Source organism: Hemicordylus capensis, chromosome 4, assembly GCF_027244095.1.
Source record: "Hemicordylus capensis ecotype Gifberg chromosome 4, rHemCap1.1.pri, whole genome shotgun sequence".
Lineage (NCBI taxonomy): Eukaryota > Metazoa > Chordata > Lepidosauria > Squamata > Cordylidae > Hemicordylus > Hemicordylus capensis.
This window is the reverse complement of record NC_069660.1, coordinates 255,022,977-255,046,389: the sequence shown is the minus strand read 5'-3', so window position 1 is coordinate 255,046,389 and position 23,413 is coordinate 255,022,977. Positions and strand designations below refer to the sequence as shown.

The following is a 23,413-nucleotide window of genomic DNA, read 5'->3' as shown; positions in this document are numbered from 1 at the left end:
GGGTTGTTGTGAGGAGACACTTAACTATGTACACTGCTCTGGGCTCCTTGGAGGAAGAGCATAAGATAAATGTGAATAAAATAAAATAAAAATCCCAGCATTGTACCCAAGCAGCCTAACCCAGGCTGGGCTGTCCTAGCCTGGGTTAGGCTTCTTGTAAGAACAGCCTTAACAGCTGTTCAGACATATAATTCCTTTCTAGCTTAATGCATAGAAGCCTGCTTCTATATGCATATTACTCCTAGCTGGATTCAATCAAAGGCATAGATACTATCATTCTTGAATCACAAAATTATAAAATTGTGGATATTCCTGGGCAAAGTGTTACCAGTTCAAGCATGCCAGTTCTGTGGAGACGCCAGGTCTCTAAAATCAGGCCATATATTTAGTCATAAAAATCTGGTTCTGTGATCCATTTTAAGCATTACCTTTCTGCAAGAGCAGTTTGGAAAAGAATGTAACTACTGCCCCTACTCACTGGATAGAATTGCACCTGATAGCAGCAACAGTGACAGACAATTACAGAGTGACAATAAAATCGCATGATCCCTGCTGTTGCAGACACAGTAGTGTCCTCTGAAAATGTTAGTTATTTTCTTCGCAACATTGAAGGCCTGTGGTGGGTCGGCTCCACTGATCAGCTGGAGATTTTGTTTAGAAGTCTTCTTCATGCTGTTTATGTTGCTGACAGGCCCAGTTCACCACAAACCTAACACAGCCACCTTTTTGTTTACATACCTCCTTTCCAGGACATTACTGCCCTCATCTACTAATCCAGCTCAGTGTGTGAGAAAAGAGTTTCCTTTTTATGTGAAGTTTGTTAATTATCTTTCTAGCAGGCATTCACTCAAATGCCACCTGACGGGACCTCTTGCTGGCCATGTTTAATTAATGATCACGTTCCTGTATAAGGAGATAATTCATCAAAATAAAGCTCTCTATTTCATGATTGATAGAAGCAAGAACATCTTTATAAATAGAAAGAGACTTTGGCAGCAATTATCCTTTGCACATGAATAATTTTTGAATGCAAAATAATGCATGGACTGGAGGAAGCTCTGTTAGATATAAACCATTTTACCTTCCATGCATCTTCTTCCATTCCTTATTCTGTTTATTAGAATAAGGCTACCAATGTATGTTCTTCACACACATGGAAGATAATGAGGTCATTCAGACAATCAAAATCTGTGTTCTACCCAGGTTTGGGAGCTCTGTGTGCTCCCACTTTTTGGTTGTGCCGAAGCAAGGTAGGAGGAAAACTTGGTTAGAAGCAATTGTATGGAAGCAAGGTAGGAGGAACACCTGGGTAGTTTGACCTCCTACCTTGCTTCCACACAATCACTTCTACCCAGGTTTTTCTCTAACCTTGCTTCCACATAACTGAAAATTGGGAGCACCGGGTAGAACACAGTTTTTGATTGTGTGATTGACCTCAATGGGGCTATTCCCACTATCAGCCAAAATTGGGCTAGGGGAGTCTAGCCCGATTTTGGCTGATCATGGGAGCCAACCGGGCTTGCAGGCAGTTAACCTGCTTAAATGGCGCAGTGGTAAAACTGCCGCCCTGTAACCAGAAGGTTGCAAGTTCGATCCTGACCAAGGGGCTCAAGGTTGACTCAGCCTTCCATCCTTCTGAGGTCGGTAAAATGAGTACCCAGAATGTTGGGGGGCAATATGCTAAATCATTGTAAACCGCTTAGAGAGCTTCCAGCTATAGAGCGGTATATAAATGTAAGTAAGTGCTAAATACCTCTCCCCTAAAACCAGGTTTGTGGAGCAAGCGCTCTGCAAACCAAGGTTTTTTTATTGTGAGTAGCCGCAATGTGGCTACTCACGAGGAGACCCTTACAGGGGAGGCAAAAAGCTGCCTCCTGGCTCCGGGGGTCTCACCAGCATGCCCTGCGTGCTCGCAATTGGCCCCCCCGCTCCCCCCAGCCCCCACTGGCTCCATCACGAAGCTGGCAATCGTGTGGGTGGCCGATTCAGCCACCCAGGGCTCCTGTCCGGATCGTCTGCCTAGCCCGCTCTCCCCTCAAAACCGGCAAAAGCTGGTCTCACTGATTGTGAGACCCGCCTCAGTGTCTTTTTGACAGAGTTCCATAAACCAACTAAACAAATGAGGATTAGAAGCTCCTCTCTTAAGGCAGGTATGCTATACCCCAATTGTCAAACCCTCATCAAGCATAGAGAAAAGAGCAGAAGTAGTTGCCAACTCTGACTTGAGGACAGGGGTGTCATTAGGGGGTGGCCCATGGGGCACTGGCCCCCAGTGAATGGCTCAGAGTATCAAATCTCATCAGCCACCTCCCTCCACCATGACCTCTTCCATAAAGGAAGTGCAGCAGCGGAGGCACCTGCACAGAACATGGAAGAGAGCTCCTAGCCTCATCTAGCTCTCTGTTACTTCCATCTTCCTGCTATAATATTAGAGACATTGAAAAACATACACCATCATTCTTGGGAGGGTATGTTTGAGCTTAATTACCCAAAATTAATGGGTCACTGTGGGCCTGGGTCCTGGTTGTTTTATGAACCTAGCAATGCCTCTGCTGGAGGATTCACTACTGCAAGGCAGCCTCCTCCTCTCACTCCTCTCTGGAAAGTCTGGCTTCTGATAAGAAACAAGGCTAAGTGAGGCATGGACAAGCACTGGTGCAGAGGGAAATTGGCCACTTTGGGATCAAAGAGCTGCGTCGTGCAAATCCTGGACCAGTGCAAAATCTAAGGTGATGCACATACCATCAATGAATTATGTGTGTTCTTAATGAAGTCAAAGTTCCTGACACAGCAAGAAATCTTAAAAGACAAAGACTACCCCTGAGAAACAGAACACACAGGGAGAATGCAATCAAGTCCTAAATCCAGCACAATAGAGCTCTTTTGTTCTGTGCTCCATCTACCACACCCACACCTTCTCCACATCCAGTACCTGGAATTCCCCCCTCCCATCCCTTTTGTATTTCTTACTTTTCCTGCCTCTCAACCCTCACAAAGAAAAAAATCTATAAAAAGCTTTTTGCCCTAGATGTGAGTGTGTGGTTTCTGTGAAGATTAAGTGAGACATCTTTGCTGAAGTCTTTGTTGTGGGAGCTTGTTGGAAAGTGCCTTCTACTGCCCAGGTTCATCCAGCGGAGCACCTGCCTGTATGTTCAAACCCTTCTCCTTAACCTGCATCACTAGACTGACAGGTCCCTAAGCTGGAACACTAGACTGCAAGGTCTCTCTGTATATAAGAGAGGCATCACTTTAAAAGGTGCCTCTTTATCCAGTCAGCAGGGGGTTCAGTCAAAAGCAAATCCAATTTCTAACTATGGGCTCTCAGGGGAAAGGGCTGGGAATAGCCTCATACACCCATATGACACAGAGCAGTAAGTGAATCCATGAAACTGGTTGGACTAGCAACCTCATTCAGGTAACTCTGTGGTGCATTCATGCTCTAATGATGCTTTTCATTTTGCCCAGCTCTCATCATTTCATCTAGCCATATCACCCTCCACATCATGCTCATTTAACTTACTGCCAGTATCTGCTATTCGTTATCCCAGAATGCCTTGTAACAAATCAACTTGACCTTCTACTACATAGCAGAAGCAACACTGCTTAGTCCACTATCCTTATTAGTGCTCCATTGGCAAGGCCATCAGCAAGATGGAAGCCCTAAGCCCCAGTGGTGTGTTTTGATGAAGAACTCACTGACCTCCACTGCATGCTTCATCTTGGAGATGTCTGAAGTGAGTAATAATGATAACAACACCCACTTCTCCATCACTGGTAATTCCCCTAATTTCAAGCTTTGGTGATTCACATTTTAGATAAGATAATGTAAGAAGACTAAACTAATGTCTATGCGTACAGCAACCAGCCTCAGAATTGATAATGAAGGAAATGAAGTGGTGGATAGATTCTGCCTTTTAGGATCAACCAGCAACAGTCAAGCATCCAGCAGTCAAGAAATACGCTGCAGACTAGCACTTGGTAGGGTTGCAATGAAGGCCTTGGAGAGGCTATTTAGATGCCATGACATTTCTACATCTAAAAAGATTAGAATTATTTGGACAATGGTTTTTCCTGTGACACTCTATGGATGCGAAAGCTAGACTTTGAAAAAGCAAGACAGAAAAAGTATTGACGCTTTTGAACTTTGGTGCTGGAGAAGACTTTCGAGACTACCATGGACAGCTAGGAAAACAAACAAATGGATCATAGAAGAAATCAATCCAGAATTTTAACTCGAGGCTCAAATGACCAGGCTCAAACTATCATACTTCAGACACATTATGTGAAAACCCAGTTTCCTTGAGAAGTCCATAATGCTGGGAAAAGTTGAAGGAAAGAGGACGACCGGCAGCAAGGTGGATAGACTCAATAACGACAGCAATGAATGCACCACTGAGAGACCTTAAAGGCCAAGTTGAAGACAGATCATCCTGGTGAGAATCTATCTATGTGGTCGCTAAGAGTCGACACCGACTTGACGGCACTTAATCAATCAATCAATCAATCAACCAATCATTAAAACAATATTCACATTTCCCTTGTGGGGAGTCACACTGGAACACTTTCTCTGGTTCTTGTTAGTTCTGCTCCAGATATTGTGGTCTTGATCCCACAAAGAAAAATGAGTAATGAGTGTCAACTGTAACAATGAGTGGAGCAGAGTGCCCATTGTTGTCAACAACAATGGATATACTCTGCTTAGTTTTCTTCAGTGCATTATTGGAGGCTAGTTGCTCATCTTGGGCTTTCCATTGGGAGAAGATGGGAACACTCTAATGGGAGTGTTTTTACTTATAGCACTTTGTAGATGCAGTCAAGACTTGAATTGTGCCATGTGCTTCTTCTAGGTTGGTGGTGAGCCAGAGCCTCTGCACAACCACCACCATCCAGGAATGGCTGGGGAAAGAAAGGACTGAACCAGGGGTTTTGAAATAATTACGTAGGCAGAATCTGAAGCCCCATACATTTTAGTGGAGCCCACCATAATTTAAAAAATCAAAGTAGGATCATTGTAAGTCTACCAAGGGTAGACTTCCATCTTATGTATATTTTGCTCATATGCTTCTTCTGTGCCTTCTGGCATTTCAATAGCCTGTCTTGTTTCATATACTTTGAAGAGATGTATGGCCCACCATATAGTGCAAGAAGAGAATGCAGGCACCCTTTTCCTTACCAACCTTTCTTCCTTTGCCATTTGAAATGTAAAGAAAAAGCAAATGCTATCGTTATTTGAAACAGCTGAAAACCCTGAGCTTATATCTCTGCACTAGAAATGGAATAAAAATTAGATTTTAACACATTGAGCTGCTACACAAGGTTGGTGTACATGTGTTTAAATTCTATGTAATCTCTTTCAGTAATATCTTCAACATCTGGTACATGTTCCTATTTTTTTCTTTGTACTCATGCACAGAATGAATCACAATAATGACCTTTTGTATTCTAACATGGTAATTTATTCTCGGTTAAACCCTCTCTACCTTGTCCTCTTGACATCTGCCTCACCAGACATCTAGTATTAAGTGGACAGTGGTCACATCATCTTCACAGAAATGAACAAAACTTAGGTGGATTGGGGCCAAACTGGATATTCACAGCAAAATTAATTTGTGGCAACATTTTTCAATCACCTCAAATGGCTCATGGTTGAATTTCAAGTTATGACTGGCAAGCTTATTTCCCCACACAGCACAGAATGCACAGAACTTGAGCCATGCTAGAACCAGGAAAAAACCCCTTTGGAGGAGATTGTGGTGTTTTTGGTTAATTCATTGCTTGATCCAGGCCAGCCTTTGTATAGGACTTTTGTATTCCTGTCCTGGAGTAGACAGGAGGCCGCCTGTCCTGGAGTAGACATCCAATTCCTGTCCTGGAGTAGACATCACTAACAAACAGCCAGCAGCAAGAGCACTCAAAAGCAGTCTGTACTTGCCTCCATGTACATAATATCTACTTTATTAAAATATTAATATTCCTGATTCCTTCCCACTGCCTTGTCCTTACATACCGCAACTCTTTCCCTTGGATTCTACAGAGATAGAGATGGAAGAGATGGTTCTGATGGCACAAAAGCCCTGCTGATTACTGAGCAGCATGGAGGGAAGGAGGGAAACACAGACTATGCTCTCTGGAAACAGATCCTTTGCTTCACAGAGAGAACCAGGTATTGCACACAGTACAGACTGGCAAACATGTTGCTGGGGAAACATTCCTGGTAGAGTATGCTGAAGGGATTGTCTCACATCAAGTCAAATGGGAAAGGTAGTTTGTGGTAGGATATCTTGAGCATATCTTTTGGAGAGCATAGAAGTTTAAAAGCCATAAATAAAATGAAATTTATTGTTAACTCCAGAAGTTTTACTTTCACTTAATACCTGAACCAGTTGAGCACCCCATCAAACTTTGCACCTGACTTTCTTGGGTGCCCTCAAAGGTAGAGTCACATATTTAACTAAATCCTCTTATACTGGATTTAGGATAATATTTAGGACAATAATATGAGCTCTTATTTACTCCACTTCTTGTAGACTATTAAAATACTCAGCATTCCTCGCCCAGTGAGTTCCTAAAACTGTGACTGACACATATATTTTAGTATAACACACAGTAGTAGAATGCACTGATTCAGAGGTCTCTGTGTAAATGATACCATGAGGCTCTTCTCACGATCGGATGGGGTTTGCAGGGAGAACGGGCTTAGCCTGCTCTCCCTGCACAAGAGCAGGCAATCTGCTCTGGGTGGCCAAAGCGGCCAGCCACACAACTGCCGGCTCTGTTACAGAGCTGGCGGGGGCTTGGAGGATCAGGGGCTGCGTGGCCCCTGGAAGCTCCTGCATGCCCTGCATGAGCACGCAGGGCATGCTGGAGAGCCCCCCGAGCCGGGAGGCTGCTTTCCAGCCTCCCGGTCGGGGGTCTACTTGTGAGTTGCTGTGGCGCGAAGCCGTGCTGCGGCAACTCACAATCAGAAAGCCCTGGTTACCTGCGCTTATGGGAGGGCTACTTAAGCAGGTGACCCGCTTAAGAACCACCGGGCTTGCAGCCGAGCCCGGTGGTTCTCACGATGGGAGAAAATTGGGCTAGCGGAGGCTAGCCTGATTTTCTACCATCGTGTGAATAGTCTCCATGTGTCTGTGAGAATATGAGGCTATTAACACGACTGCTTGAAAATGGGCTAAGGGAGCCCAGCCCACTTCTGAGCGGTTGTGAGAACCACTGGGAGCCATGCAGCGACTGGCGGTTAACCCACTTTAGTCCCCCCCCCCTTAAATGGGGTTAGCGGAGTGAGCGAGCATTCCGCTAACCCCATTTTGGCAATCGTGAGATGTCAAGGCACAGCTCTGTACCGCAGCAACTCATGAGGAGACCCCCAACCGGAAGGCTCCAACAAGCCTCCCGGCCTCGGGGGCATTCTGAGACTTCTGGGGGCCAGGCGGACCCCAATCCCCACCACCCCTACCGGCTCCATGACAGAGCCGGTAGTCATATTGGCGGCTGATCCAACCACCCAGGGATGGCTGGATGCTCATCTGCGGGGAGAGCGGCCTCCTGCAGAAGCCCTGCTGACTCTACACACCAATCATGTGTAGAGCCTCAAGTAGTAGTAAGTAGTAAGTTTATTTACGGTCCATGACCAAATGAGTAGAGCCTCTATGTGTTTACATAGGGGTTTTCTTCTTCTTGCAACATATATGTCGTGAGTCAGATTCTTCAGCCATTTGGTTTGGTTAACATTTGGTCAAAACACAAAATTTTGAAACACATGGATAGTTAGTTGTTTATTTACGATCTTAGATCAAACAACAATAGAAACAGAATATACTCAGTAAAGAGAGAAAACGAAAACAAGATCTAAAATCTTATCAGATACATAAAATCAAGAACCTTTGACAGTAACCAATTGCTGTGCCTCTCTTAGTTTGATCAATGTATAACAGAATTTGGCAACCGCCAAGGATATTGTTGGGTCCCTATCTTCTAATAAACATTTAAGAATCGTCTCCGCTGAGTGGCTTTTGAGACCTTTCAGGCACTGGGATAAAAATACATCTCTTTCATCGGTATAAAGTGGGCAATATAACAGTGAATGCATCAATGTTTCGGGAGCAGATCCGCAAGGGCATAGTCTCTCCTCATAGGCTTTTCTCTCAAATGTCCCTGATAACATCACTGAGGGTAGAGCATTCAGGCGAGCTCTTGTAAATGCCCAGCGAAGTTTTGGTGAACAGATTGTATAAAAATAAGACGCTATGACCCAATCGTTCTTGGTGCTTAGGAGTTGTAGGGGCCTATTTATAGAGGCCCTTTCCTCCTGGAAGTTTATGTCCCTGAGCCTTTGTTTAACTAGGCATCTTGCCGTTGACTCGCCATACTCTAACAGTTGTGCTGGGCAAAAGCCCATCTTCCGGAGTCTCTCCTCAACCGCCTTACACCAACGGGGTTGTGGGGTAGCAGCAAGGAGGTGAGGTATAAGTCCTACCGGGTAAAGATAAGTCTTGATCCAATACAGGATGATAAGAAGCCAGGCCCTGGTCTCCAATTTCAATAGCCCAGTCTCCAGTTGTATTAAGGAGTTTGGGACGCATTTTGGTACCCCCAACAGTGATCTCAGAAAGCCTGATTGGACTTTTTCTAAAGCTTGTAAGTCTTTTGGCGGTCTAACCTGAATCCCAATAGCAGCTGAGGTATCACTTTAGCCTGATTTGCTGCCGGAATGTAGCCACCACCTTGTGCCCAGAAAAATGTCCTAATTGCCATAGAAGATCGGGTGGCATTCAATTTAGCGGCACTGGTGTGCATAGAATTACCCCCATTGAACTGAAACACCACCGCCAGGTATCTGTAAGCCTTCCCCTGCTCTACTCTGGCTCCACCTATGGACCATCTAAAGATCTGTTGCTTCTTTGCAAATCTCACGATTTTAGTTTTGGTATAGTTAATTTCCAAAAATTCCTCATTGCAGAGCAGACTCAAGCATTCTAGTGCTCTTTTTAGACCAACTCTGGTCTGTGACAATAAGACCGTGTCATCTGCATACATGAGGATAGGTAAACACCTATCCCCTATCTTTGGCGCGTGAGTTTCAACTTGCCATAGGCGGGTGATTAGGCCGTTTACGTAGAAATTGAAAAGAGCTGGTGCTAATATGCATCCCTGCTGGACCCCCCTTCCTACAGGGATCTCTCTGGATAATTGGCCATTATGGTCGCATTTTACTCTCAGACTCGTGTTCTCATAGAGTTTATATATTAGAGTTAGCAATCTCTTGTCAATAGAGGAGTTTGCAAGTTTCTCCCACAGAGCATCCCTGGATATTGAGTCAAAGGCACTCTTAAAGTCTATAAAGGTGACATATAACGGCGCCTTTCTGCCCTCAACATAGGATAGGAACATAGGAAGCTGACGTATACTGAGTCAGACCATTGGTCCATCTAGATCACTATTGTCTACACAGACTAGCAACAGCTTTACCAAGGTTGCAGGCAGGAATCTCTGTGAGCCCTATCTTGGAGATGCCAGGGAGGGAACCTGGAACCTTCTACTCTTCCCAAAGTGCCTTCAACCCCTAAGGGGAATATCTTACAATGCTCACAGTTCTGGTCTCTCATTCATATGCAACCAGGGCAGACCCTGCTTAGCTAGGGGGACAAGTCATGATTGCTACCACAAGACAAGCTCTCCTCTCTCACACACGCATACCTGCTCACACACTTGCATGCTACATACATATGTATCTTTTATTTGGGGGCAATGCTGGGGAATTTGCTTGACACTGAACTTTCAAGAAATTGGCCACAGTTTAGACAGAGGAAAGACAATCTTAGGAGACCCTAGTGGAGCAACAGACTCAGAGGTAATGCTTTTCAAAACAAAACTTAAGGCTTATTTGTGAAATGCAAAGGCACAATTGTGATTATACATTGGTATAACCGCAATTTCACAGGGAGTGAAGATGACTCAGGACAAGATGAGGCGGGAGAGGGAATGAAGGAGTGAAGGCTCTAGTAGCCAAGCAGAAGAATATGGGAAGAAAAAAGGGAGAGAGGGAGGAAGAGAGGGAGGGAGGAGAAAATCAAGGACAGCTTTGATACCTGTCCTCAATCTGCTGTTTTATGCATGATGCCAAAAAGGGGTGACTTCCACTGGAGTCAATTTAGGGGCTACAGCCACAAAGGTTCTACCAAAGCAGCCGGCAAGGAGAGGAAGCAGCATGCTGGACTGATACGAGCTTCCAAGGCCTGTGGCACTCCACATGTCCACAGCTAATAAAGGAGAGCACTGAGTTTTCCAGGCAGTCAGGCATAGGGGTTATCTCATGGCAAGCTCAGATAGGGAATGGTTCAATCTCAATGGTTAGAGGATTTCACTTGAAAATCCACGGGACTCTTAGGCCATCAAGCCCAGGGATTAGCCATGGCAGTCCCACATAGAGAGGAGCCCAAGCAGTCTTAGTTCCAAGAGTGTCCAAGGCATATGTTGCCAGTGCAGATCTCCTCACAGCAATCCCACACAAGAACCACTCAAGGATATTGATTGCAGCACAAATGGGAAGAAACTGGGTAACACTCACAGCACTACTACTAGTTCTCTACAGCAGTAGCTGTGCAGATATCTCCCATCCCTGAGTGCTGCACATCATGTCAGCCAACAAGACCTTTTGTGGACAATCACAGCTCCACATTGGGCCCTTTAAGTGCTGGGATCCCTGTTTATGATGCACAATGGTGGGAAAAGAAGAGAAAGTGGCATGTCATGAGCTGAGTCTCTGGAAAACTACAAAGGGCATCATGACCTTTTTTTTCCTTTCTGCTCCTGTGGCTATATGGAGAAGGTATTTTTTTCTAGAGCTGGAAGCTCGAGAAATGCCTCTTCTGATGCCTCTTACTTTCTCCATCTAACTTTACTGTTGCCAGGAGGATACCCAAAGATTAGTAAGGATACTCCAAAGGTAGACTACTGGCATCTTCCAGGGGGTGGACTCAAACCAACTTATCCCATTTCACATTACATTCTTTCCTACTGAGCTACCAAGCAGCTCACAGCATTGCCTATTATGAATTCATGTTTGTGTACATTCTTCCTTACCCACACAAAATGCTCATTTTTCTCTGCCACAAAGAGTTTACAAAGATAGTGGTCCACATCACCTTGCCTTGATGTTCTCCTCCTTTTAAGTATCCCCTGCTCAAATTGTGTTTTCCCTAGTAGGTTGACTCAGTGTTTTTGCCTGCTTTTTAAAACTGAAGTAACATCTGTCAGGGGCAGGATTCAGGACACAGGATACAGGTCCACCAGGTACTCACCAGCAAAGTCTCTGGGCAGGCGGATTGCTTGCGCAGACAAGCGACTGCTCTCCTGCTGGCCGCCCGCAGCTCGCCGTGCCATGCCATGGCTCGCCCAGCTGCTCCAGGGGTTGGGCACAGGGAAGCAAAGCCCGCCGAAGCCCCAATAATGCACCACACACAAGTGCACAGTGCGTTACTGGGAGCCCCCCTTCCCCTGAGTGTGTCTGCCGCAGCTTCAGCAGACACACAATCAATTAACCCAGTGTTTGGGTGCACCCACACCCAAAACCTAGATTAAGTGCTACACAAGAGGGCTCACTGCCTCCAGGAGCCACGCTACTCCTGGTGGTTCTCACGAGCAAGAAAAACCAGGCTGGGCTCCCTTAGCCCAGTTTTGCTCACTCGTGAGAATAGCTTCAATGTGTAGTTGGACCTCAGTCCCCCATTCTGCAGAGTCAGCTTGAGCTGGGTCCCAGCCATCCTTCAGCAGGACATGAACCACTCTGGCTGCCTTCTACCAGCTTATCTCACATAAGGTTAGCACCTTAGGGAGGTTAGACCCTATCACACGTTGAGGTCATCCGGAGAGGTTTGTCTCTAATTACCACTGGCACGTCTGGTGGCGACTCGGATCTGGGCCTTCTCTGTAGCTGCTCCTGGCCTGTGGAATACACTTACTGCAGATATCTGTAGTTTTGGCTTATTGTTGGCCTTCAACTACCTTACTTGTTTGGCCTGGCCTTCCAAGATTTTTAAATGGCTTTGAACTGTTCTATATTTGTTTTAGATAAACATGAACCGTGCTACACGGTTCATGTTTATCTATCACTAGCTGGTCGTGCAGTCCCGCATTTTTGCTATATTTGTTTTAAGCAGTTAGTTTAAAATGGTCTTTCTTTTTGTTTTTACTTGTTGTGCATCACCCAGAGCCTTTGGATGGTGTGGTATAGAAATGTAATAAATAGATGTCTCAAAAGTCTATTCAGCATTCAGCGGCAATGTTTTCAGTTCTTCTAGAAGGCATAAATATTCACAGAGCCAATGTTGGTCAGGTGTTAGAAACTGATCTGTCAATCAGCAGTCGTTTCTCATATATAAATGGCATACATAATTCAGAATTGCCATATATTATAGGAATTTCCATTCATCTTTTATCCTTGAGTGGGAGAAAACATAAAACAAGAAACAGCTTGCATCCATGTACTGAGCCCTGTTCTGTTGTGACATGGAAATGCAAATGTCTTTGTAAAATTCACAAACTCCTGAGTTCACAGAAATGGCAGCAGCAGAGGAAAAATATTCCACATCCTGCGGAGAGGAAATTAAAGGTACTGGAGTAAAAGGAATGTGCTGCATGGTGCAAAAAGCAGGGTTTTTAAACTTCTGATGCTGAACATCTGCCACATTTTTGCATTGAGTTGACTCACCTGACAGTGAGAGAATAAGCATCTTCAGGCTTACATGAAGCCTATTCCAGACACAAGCCATCTATGCTGGCAGCTGTGGGAAGTCCCACAGGAAGCAGGGACCCTGGAAGAAAGTGTGTGGGAGTATATCCTGTGAAGACAGATAACAAGTCATAACAGGGCTATGGGAACTTCTTCAACACCAGCATGAGAATAAAATTTCCTAAGCCAGGGTCCCAGATATTTTCTAAGGGATTTGAGCTTCTTATTCTTGTTTAATTTAACTGAATTAATATACATCTACCCTTGGAAACAAAAAAAGACCTATATAAAACATTTAGGGGCTATTCCCACGATCGGGAGAAATCGGACTAGGAAAGCCTAGCCCGATTTTTCCCGATTGTCAGAACCATCGGGCTCAGCTGTGAGCCCGGTGGTTCTGGAGCGGGTAACCTGCTCAAGAACCCCTGCCTCAAAACCAGGTTTGCAGAGCGAGTGCTCTGCAAAACTGGGTTTTTTTATCGTGAGTAGCCACGGTGCAGCTTCGCACCACGCCTACTCATGAGTAGACCCCGCTAGAGGAGGCAAAAAGCCGCCTCCCAGCTCCGGGGGTCTCCCCAGTATGCTCTGCGCACTCGCACAGGGCATACTGGGGCGCATGGGAGGCGCATGGCCCCCGAGCTCCCCAGCCCCCACCGGCTCCATCTCAGAGCCAGCAATCATGTAGGTGGCCAATCCGGCCGCCCAGGGCTCCCTCCCCGCTCATGAGCAGGGAGAGTGGGCTTAGCGTGCTCACTGCCCCAAACCGGGTCTCACGGATAGTGAGACCCGGTCCTTACTGTTCTTTTTTTAAAGAACATAAGAACAGCCCTGCTGGATCAGGCTCATGGCCATCTAGTCCAGCATCTTGTTTTATACAGAGCCCACCAGATGCTTCTGGGAAGCCCATAAGCAGGAGGTGAAGGCATGCGCTCTCTCTGCTGTTGCTCACCTGCAACTGGTGTTCAGATGCATCCTGCCCATGAGCTTGGAGGTAGTCTATAGCCATCAGGACTAGTAGCCATTGATAGACATGTCCTCCATGAGTTTGTCTAAGCCCCTTTTGAAGCCATCCAAGCTGGTGGCCATCACCACATCCCGTACAGAGAGTTCCACAGGTTAATTATGTGCTGTGTAGAAAAGTACTTCTTTTTGTCAGTCCTAAAATTCCTGGCAATCATAATTTTATAGACCTCTATCATGTCTCTCCTTAGTCACCTTTTTTCAAAACTAAAAAGCCCCCGATGTTGTAGCTTTGCCTCATAAGGAAGGTGCTTTGGGCCCCTAATCATCTTAGTTGCTCGCTTCAGCACCTTTTCTAGTTCTATAATGTCCTTTTTGAGATACAGTGACCAGAACTGTACAAAATACTCTCAATGTGGCTGCACCATAGATCTGTATAAAGGTAATATAATATTAACAGTTCTATTTTCAATCCCCTTCCTAATGCTCCCTAGCATGACATTTACCTTTTCCACATCTGCTGCACACTGAGTCAACACTTTCAACAAGCTGTCAAACACAACCCCAAAATCCCTTTCCTGGTCAGTCACCAACAGCCCTCAGACCCCATCGGTACAGAGGAATACCTCATTACTCATGGATCCAGCATCCATGGTTTCACATATCTGCGGTTGGGAACCTGACACCCAACCTCGGCATAAACACAAAAAGGTGGGAAAGGGTTAAATCCACATATCCGTGGGTCGGGGTGACTGGAAATGACCTCACAGGTCATTTCTGGCCACCATTTTGAGTGCAGGAGCCATTTTGTGGCTCATTCAGTTTTTTAAAAACACTTTTTCATGAAAAATTGTGGAATAATAGCAAAATTTGGACTTGGGGGGGGGGCATTGTTGCATTTCTGGAGGCCCATGGAACACAATAGGGCATTTTAGTATGCATTCTTTGCCTTGTTTGTTTGTTTGTTTGTTTGTTTGTTTGTTTGTTTGCCATTTTCTGCAAGAATTTTGGGCCTCTAGGAACCTACTCCCTGCAGTCACATAGACTTTAATGATCCAGTATTTGTGGTTTCACTATCCGTGGTAATTGTGGGGAATAGAACCCCCATGAATACCAAGATCCACCTGTAAATGTGAAGCTTGGTAGATTTCCTTTTCCATTGTGCATCACTTAACATTTACATTGAAATGCATTTGCCATTTTTTGCCATTTTGTCACCCACCCACCAAGTTTGGAGACATCCTGTTGCAGCTCCTCACAATCTGTTTTGGATTTTTTCGCATCCTTTATTGTCTCCTTTCATTTATTTTACCAGAGTTTGGGTTCCTTTCTGTTCTCTTCATTTGGGCAGGCCTTCCAATTTCTAAAGGAAGTCTTATTGCCTACTATAGCTTCCTTGACCCAAGTAGTTGTTAGTGTATCTTTCCTTCTTTTTGGTATACATTCTAACTGAGTTTCTGTTATTGTGGTTTTAAATAAATGCCATGCTTTCTGGAGCAAACTTTCCCTTTCAATTTTCTTTTTTCAAGTCCTCTCATTTTTGAAAAGTTTTCTCTTCTGAAATTAGGGTTCCCAGATTAGGGAAGTTATGGTTCCATTTAGCCTGGATTTGCAACTATTGAAACCCCCCTGCAATTATTTCTGTACTGGAGGACATTTCCGGAGTTCCAGTGATCCTGCGGCAAATGCCGAGTGGCTCAAATAACTCAGTGGCTGTTACCTGTGAGTAGGCGCATTGGAAACAATTGAATTACTCATGTTTAACATTGGCTGTGTGGTGGCAGGAGGAGCTTGGAATGGAAATTCCCATCCTATTTCCCCATCCCCAAAACCTGTTTTTTTGCAGCAGCCTGGCTCCTTGCTTTCTCAGTGATTCACTGTGACTGACTCAGTGGCCCCAAGGAGAGACTTCTTCTTCTGACTGTGTCATGTGTCACTGCTGTTCTACAGCTGTGATGCGCAGCCAGCAAGCTCCCTCCAGGTCAAGAAACTTATGCTTCCCCTACATGCACCCCTGTGGAGGGGAGGCTAGTATTGAGCTGTGGAGAAGGGGTGTGCCCCACCCCCATATGAAATTAAAATGCACCATTTGCCCCATGGGATTCTGTGATCCAGAGGTTACTGGTGTTTGAACTGTGTGGAAAGGGTTCTGTGGTTCCCTCCCCTTTGAAAATGAAAAGAAAATGCACCATTTGTCCCCTAGGATTCTGTGATCCAGTCAGTGTTAAGCTGGTGTTTGAACTGTGTGGGAAAAGGTGTGGGTTGTATTTATTCTCAAATTATCCTCTTTTAGCAAAGCATGCATAATTTGTACCAGTTAGCATATGAAAATTTTATGCATTTTTTAAAACGCCAAATGGAGACCTTTTAGAGACTTTTTTTGTTGAACAGCACCAACTATTTCCACTTTTTTGATTACAGATTTTGACTATTTTCACCACCTGGACCTGGTAACTCTATCAGAAGTCAAAGGTGTCTGTGTTGGACATGCTAGGCAAGTCTCTACTCACATAGATGCTGAATTGGATTGCATTATGGTCACTGTTCCCCAAAGATTCTATGACACTGACATCTTGCACCAGGTCCTGAGCACCACTCAGGATTAAATCCAAGGTTGCCTTTTCTCTGGTTGATTCCATGACCAACTGTTGTAAGGTACAGACATTTAGCATATCAATAAATTTGACTTCTTTGACATTTATTTACTCAGTTTATGTAAGGGTAACTGAAGTCACCCATTATCACAGCTCTGTCTCTTTTTGACGCCTCCCTGATTTCCTGCTCCAACTCCAGATCATCCTCAGCAATTTGATCAGGGGGCTGATAGCATGTCCCTATTAATACATTTCCTTACAGGCCTCATATCACCCACACGGTTTCTGTGGATGACTTTATTCTTATAAAGAAGCAAACACAGAGCTAGAAAACACCCTAATGAGAATGTTCGTCATAAAGCACTGAGCAATTATTCATTATTTCTGATATGCAACCTTCAGGACTGGTCAGTTCAAACCAAACCAGTAAAAAAAATTCTGTGTCCTTTCATAGGATTGGCAAAACATTAACTGGCCTAATTTACATGAATTGATGTTCACCAGTATAATACTGCACTTCCTCCACCTTCTTCCTCCCATCTGACAGTGAAAATCAACTCTCCATTGTCTCTTTGCCTCACGTAACCTATGCCTCACAAACTTTTCTTATTTTCCCCCTTGTCCTTTCACTCTGTGAACTATATCAGCCTTCTTTTACATTCATGCATTTTCTCCGCAAATTGGTTAACAAACAGTAGAAGCCGTCAGAGAGATCACAGTTCATTAGAGCCAAGAGTCAATGGATTTATCAGTGTGAGCTGCCGATGAATGATCCAGCTGAAGATTAAAAAATAAAGCTGTGATCAATTGGAGCCTACCATCTGGATTTTCCAATTGCTGCTACCAGAATTTGTCTGTTTCTCCTCCTATAGCACCTCTTTGCTAATGGGGTCGGGGGTCCTACCAACATAAAGATGTGCCAGGAAGTAGAGGGCAGAAAGGAAAACACCAGCAGACTGATTTCCTGTGTGGTGGGGTTTTGCTGCATATTTTGAGAACAGCAAGTGCAATGGGATATGGGTTTTTATAGCAGGAAGGAACTCCCTGGGGGAGTAAAGCAGGCTGTAACTGTCTGCTAATCACTCTCTGGAAGGTCTTAACATGGAGGAATATAGAGGAGTTGGAACTTGTTTGTACCTTCACATATATTATCAATAGAGGAGTCTATTGGAAGAAGGTCCTATGTTTTTCTAGTTCCCATACTTCTAACAGTCTGATACCTATTTTCTATATTCTGTTCTTAGGATACACAGAGTTAGTTCTAAAATCTATTAATCCAAGGCTACATAATCAGCTCTCCTGCAGATGTTGGACTACAGCTCCCATCATCTCTTACTACTGGCAATTGTGACTGGGGATGATGGTAGATATAGTTCAAAACCAGCTAGAGGACTGATATTGTGCAGCTACATTAATCATTAGTTGTGTATTTCAGTGTAACTGTCAAGGCAAATTAATATAAAATAAGTTGGTTGAGAGCCACAATAACCACAAATGTGGTACACAATATTTTACAGTGTATTCTCAATTTGTTCTGCTTTTTCAACCTCCTGAGCACCTAAAAACTTATCTGAGAGACTAATCAGAAGAACCTATTAATACATCCTACAAACAGCAGGTAAATAAAGAGATTCCTTTCATTCTGAAGGACCATGGCTTTGTAATGTTTGGTCTACAGAGGACATACGCCCTAAGTAAACCAGCTTAAAACAGCAAGCTCTTTTGCAAATTACAGTGAAGCATGGAGAATTGGTGAGCATCTTTCAAAGCAACTTTTGATTCCCCTAAAGCTGATGGGAAGTACTCTGGAGGCATAAATAGAACACAGATGTTTGAAAACGCATTTTAGCATTCTGCTGAACATATTACCCTACTGGGAGGCTGCTTCTCCTCCCTGGGGACATTCCAAAGAGAGCCCAGCTGATTGTCTCATATTGAAACAACATGTCCAAGATAAATTCCAACAGAAAGAAAATAAAGCAGGGCTACTCTCGGACCAAACATAAATCAGAAAGCTAAAAGGCAGTTTATCTCCTTTCTTCCTACCCGTCCTTCTCTTGCCGTACCTCCCTTCACCGCCCCCCTTTCCTCCAATCCACTAAAGAGCTACCCAAGGGAATGGAGTGGTGGGTAAGTGATTGCCAAACATGATGATTCAAGCACTCACCACTGTTCCCAAGTGCTGTGCAGATGGCTGCTGCTGGATGGGAAACCTACAGCTTTCAGCACTAGAAGGCTTTCTTTTCAAAACGGACACAAGAAAAAGAAACCTGGATGTAGCATTAATTCAGATCTCCCAATGACCCCCTGCAACATTATTATTTCCCTGGAAACCTGGGGTTTTCTTTTACCTCCTAACAAAACTTTGAAAACAAATTTTTAAAATGAAAAAAGGCAAACAGCTGGGGAGTGAGTAGTGTCATCAGACCCCCATCATTATTGTATATTCTGTGTTTTTTATATCCATTGTTTTATATCAAAGTGAATAAAATTTTCTAAAATATTGTTAGAACAAGACATTTTATCACAAGATGTCCCAGACCACTTCTATGCCTGAATGTAAGGTTTAAATCTCCTGGGAATAAGCTGTTAAATGTTTTGTTTAAGTTCCAGAAGCCATCTAGAGACCTGCTCTTGGCACTGACCTCACAGTTTATTTTATTTTATTTTATATCATATTTGTATACCGCCCAAAATGCAAGTCTTTGGGCGGTTTACGACAAAACAATAAAAACAACAAATAAAAAGGTTAAAACATTACAACAATATAACATTTAAAAGGTTAAAACTATTAAAAATCTAACAATTAAAACAGTATCTAATTAAAAGCCTGGGTGAACAAATGTGTCTTGACTGCCATTTAAAAAGTTGTAAGAGATGGGGAGGCTCTTATTTCAGCAAGGAGCATGTTCCAAAGCCTCAGGGCAGCAATGGAGAAGGCCCGTCCCCGAGTAGCCACCAGATGAGCCAGTAGCAACTGCAGACGAACCTCTTCTGATAATCTCAATGTGGGGTGTGGTTCATAGAGAAGAAGACGTGATCTTAAATACCCAGGGCCCAAGCTGTTTAGGGCTTTATAGGTTATAAACAAGACCTTGAATTTTGCTCGAAAACTTATTGGCAGGCAGTGTAGATCTTTAAGATAGGAGTGATATGGTCTCTCAGAGATGATCCAGAGACCAACTTGTCTGCCGCATTCTGGAACAACTGCAATTTCCAGACTACATACAAAGGCAGCCCCACATAGAGTGCATTGCAGTAGTCAAGTCTGGAGGTGACCAGCAGATGTTCTACTGTTCTGAGGTCATTTATCTCACGGAATGGGTGAGGTTAGAACCTCCCTTCTGCTCAAGGTTGCCTAAAGCCTGAGACTGTTTCAGGGGCATATTTTTTGAATTCATTTTATTTCCACAGTGCCAGCACCGGGTTTCTGGGAGCATTAGGCCAAGTGCCTCTGTGGGCCACCTCGGTAGGGCAGAGGGTAAAGCAACCATTAGCAGCTGCCATCCTCCTTTACCTCTAATGCAATGTTCCTCTCCACAGCATCACTGGACAGGAGTGCAGCTGCCAAAGAGTATCCCAAGCCACCGCTGCAGCTCAGGTAAATGCCCACAAAAAGGGAGGTTTATCTTAGTGGTAGCAGCAGCACCCTGAAGTACTTCTTATCAGCTGTTCTGGCAATCACCAACTTTTTTTTACAAGAGCCTCAGAAGTTGGCTATGGGCCATTTAATGGAAGCAAAATTTAAGGATCTGAGCTGGTCCTGAATCCGCTATATTTCTGTCACCCAAGAAGCATCATAATATTCTTTCTACTTGGCCAGCTTTTGGTGACCAGGGTGAAGCTTCTAACTGGGTAGCTTAAGTAAGGAGATTAATTGCGTACCTTAACTGTGTGCCTTACCCAACTTGCAGTACCTTTATTCAGCACAAATTTTACTGGATATTTTTTACTACTGTATCTTTATTTTGTAACCTTCCCTGACATTTCCTTTGCATGGAGAGCGGGCAGAGGAAGAAGAGCTTATCACAAAGGCAATGTAGGGCTAAAACAAGGTTGCACAAATTTGGCCCTCATGCAGATGTTGGACTACAGCTCCCATCATTCCTCACTATTGGTCACTGTTGATGATGGGAGTTGTATTCCAAAACCAGCTGGTGGGCTGATGTTGTGCAGCCCTGGGCTAAACCCATACAGTGAACACACAGGTACCATCAAAAATGCCACCTGGCTGTGTAGTTCCCCACTCCACTCCATAATGTCTAGTAAATATACCTGTGTCCCGAGATTCTGCCTTTCTACATCTCCACTCCACACCATTGCCAAATGTCAGGGGGCCAAAGAAGCAAAACATTATAACACTGGGCTATGGGTAAGTTGCACTAGACATGGAGAGGGAAGGAGAATGAAACATGAAGCTGCCCCATGTTGACTAGAAAGTCTAGTTTGGTGCATAAGAAGCTGTCTTATACTGAGTCAGACCATCAGCCCAACTACCTTAATATTGTCTACACCAGGGCTGCTCAGCTTCGGCCCTCCTGCAGATGTTGTCCTACAACTCCAATGATCCCCACTGTGGCTGGGGATTGTGGATGTATCTATTGTGGACATCCTAGTTTCTGGACTATGTACAAAGGCAGCCCCATATAGATCACATTTCAGTAGTCAAGTCTGGAGGTGACCAGCAGATGTTCTACTGTTCTGAGGTCATTTATCTCAAGAAATGGGCGCAGTTAGGACCTCCCTTCTCCTCAAGGTTGCCTAAAGCCTGAGGCTGTTTCGGAGGCATAGAGGAAACTAGGACATATCTAGTCCACAGACAATTTGGTTGAACTGTCATTCCCTCAACACATGGAAGCCTGGTAAGTTTGGTACTGTGAGGGGCCTAAGGGTGTCTAATAGATAATTCTCAGTACCTCACATAAATATAATTCACAAGATTCTTTGGGGGAAGTTATGACAGTTAAAGTGCTCTAAAACGAATACAAGACTTAATATTGACAGGGCTACTAATGCTCATGTTAACTTATTATCCCATGACTAGAGCTGTAGAGCTCAGGATGATAGAGGATGACTTACCCAGGGGTACTAAGGGAGTTCATGATCTGAACTGGCTTTCAAAACCAGATCCAACACCATACTGCCTCTTTTTCTCCTTTTTGGTTTATGCGAATATTCCCAGCAGCACAATAAGCTTTGGGATCCACATCTGTACCCGAGGCAGCTTGGGTGGGAAGAGTGTACACTGTTTACTTACACTGTCTGTTTACACTTTATACTGGGAAAGCCCCCTGTGGAAAAAGCACTCAGAAATTTCACATACATATACACACTCTGAAACCAAGGCTTAGGAAAAGCTCTGTAGGGACCTATAGATCATACACTATAAATCAAGACATCACAACTGTAAACATATATACCATGAGAAACGGGAACTAGCCATTGCTTACAAATACACAGACACAGATACAGCTGTGGGGAATAAAAGTGGAGGGATAGAACACCAGCTGAGAATAACCAGAATCTTCCCCCTCCTCTTCCTTTTAGGAGTTATATCCAGAGTTCTCAACCGTGGGTCCCCAGATGTTGTTGGACTACAACTCCCATCATCCTCAACCACAATGGCCTTTGGGGTCAGAGGCGTATCTAGGGAAAATAGCGCCTAGGGCAAGCACTGACATTGTGCCCCCGTCTAAACATCTGACACCCATCTTTCAGATAACTTTATCAAAATATATCAGCTCAAAAATACAAGTCAAGCTAGTTAATCTTTTAATATTTCAAAAACTATTTAGCAGTGGACGTAGCCAGACCAAAAAATGCTGGGAAACTACACATTTCAGTATGCTGGGGCTCATGAAATACCCAAATACTATGTGGAGGTGTACTTGGAAAACTAAACAGAAGTACCTGTCTAATTCTCTACTATGCATTGTAGCATCACTATTACGTACGTTTTAAAAATAAATTGAGAATTTGACTTTTCCCAGACACTCTGAAAATAATTAAAGGATATACAGAGTAAACTGTGTCACTGCTTGGAATATATTCTAGTCTTTCAGAAAGACAGTTAAAATGAGAGAAAGAGAGCAAGAAACTTCCAGTGGAGCTTAATACTAAGGATTTCACACTGATTCAAAGACAAACTCACCATTAATAGCCATATCATTAAGACGTCACATTTAACTCACTTATCACAAGAAGCAAAGTAAGAGCAAATGAATACAATCCTAGCTCATAAGCTTCAGCTCAGTATTCACAAGCCCTGATTCTCTGTACATAGTGCCAATCTGAATATGCGTACAATGACATATTAATTTTTTTTAAACACATTCTTACCTGTAGCCCCTTCGGGGGGCTTCCTAAAGGCCGTGGGTTTTTTTGCAAAGGTCCCCCCTCCCCCTGATGGCCTCTAGGGCCTCGCAGGGACCATTTCAGTATGTGTGGTGGCCATTTTTTAAAATACATTTTCTTTTTTTTTAATGTCCGCTGAAAACAAATGGCCACCGTGCATGCCCAAATGGCCTCTGTGAGGCCTGGCATGGCCTAGGGCCTCACAAAAGCCATTTGAGCATACACGGTGGCCATTTTGTTTTCGGTGGCCATTTAAAAAAATTTTTTTAAATGGCACCCCCCTTCAAGTGGCGCCCGTGGCACATGCCCTACCTGCCCTACCCTAGATACACCCCTGTTTGGGGTTGATGGAAGTCATAGTCCAACAACATCTGGCAACTCATGTTGGGAACCCTTGAGTTATATCATACAAAGTGATTATCATTATGATACTTAAATTACTGACAATTCTTGTAACTGTACATCACATGACAATTGGAAAGATGACGTAGCTGTAAAATGGTTATCAGTGACAGAACTTCCTTGTGACACAAATGCAGAATCTATCAACGGAAGCAAGCTTAACAAGGGATACATTTATCACTGCATAACTGCTATCTTAACTAATGTCAAATAGCCTGAAATTTGGAGCAGGGTGGAACAGTGGAACACCACTGGCCTTTAGAGGAGGCATGCAATGATTCATTGAACCACAGTTATCTACTCTAAACTGACATTTCACCTGACTTCTTAATCAGCTGACTTCTTCTTCATCAACCCCACCACCTGTTAAGAT

General features: G+C 44.0%; 1 long non-coding RNA gene across 1 annotated transcript in view; it reads left to right on the top strand.

Annotated features, from left to right (window-relative positions):
• LOC128322173 (uncharacterized) overlaps window positions 1-16,435 on the top strand; it is a 33,869-nt gene extending 17,434 nt beyond the window's left edge. Inside the window, exon 3 of the long non-coding RNA XR_008305576.1 lies at window positions 16,112-16,435. This is a non-coding gene — a long non-coding RNA (uncharacterized LOC128322173). The remainder of the gene's footprint in view (window positions 1-16,111) is intronic.
• The last annotated feature ends 6,978 nt before the right edge of the window (window positions 16,436-23,413 follow it).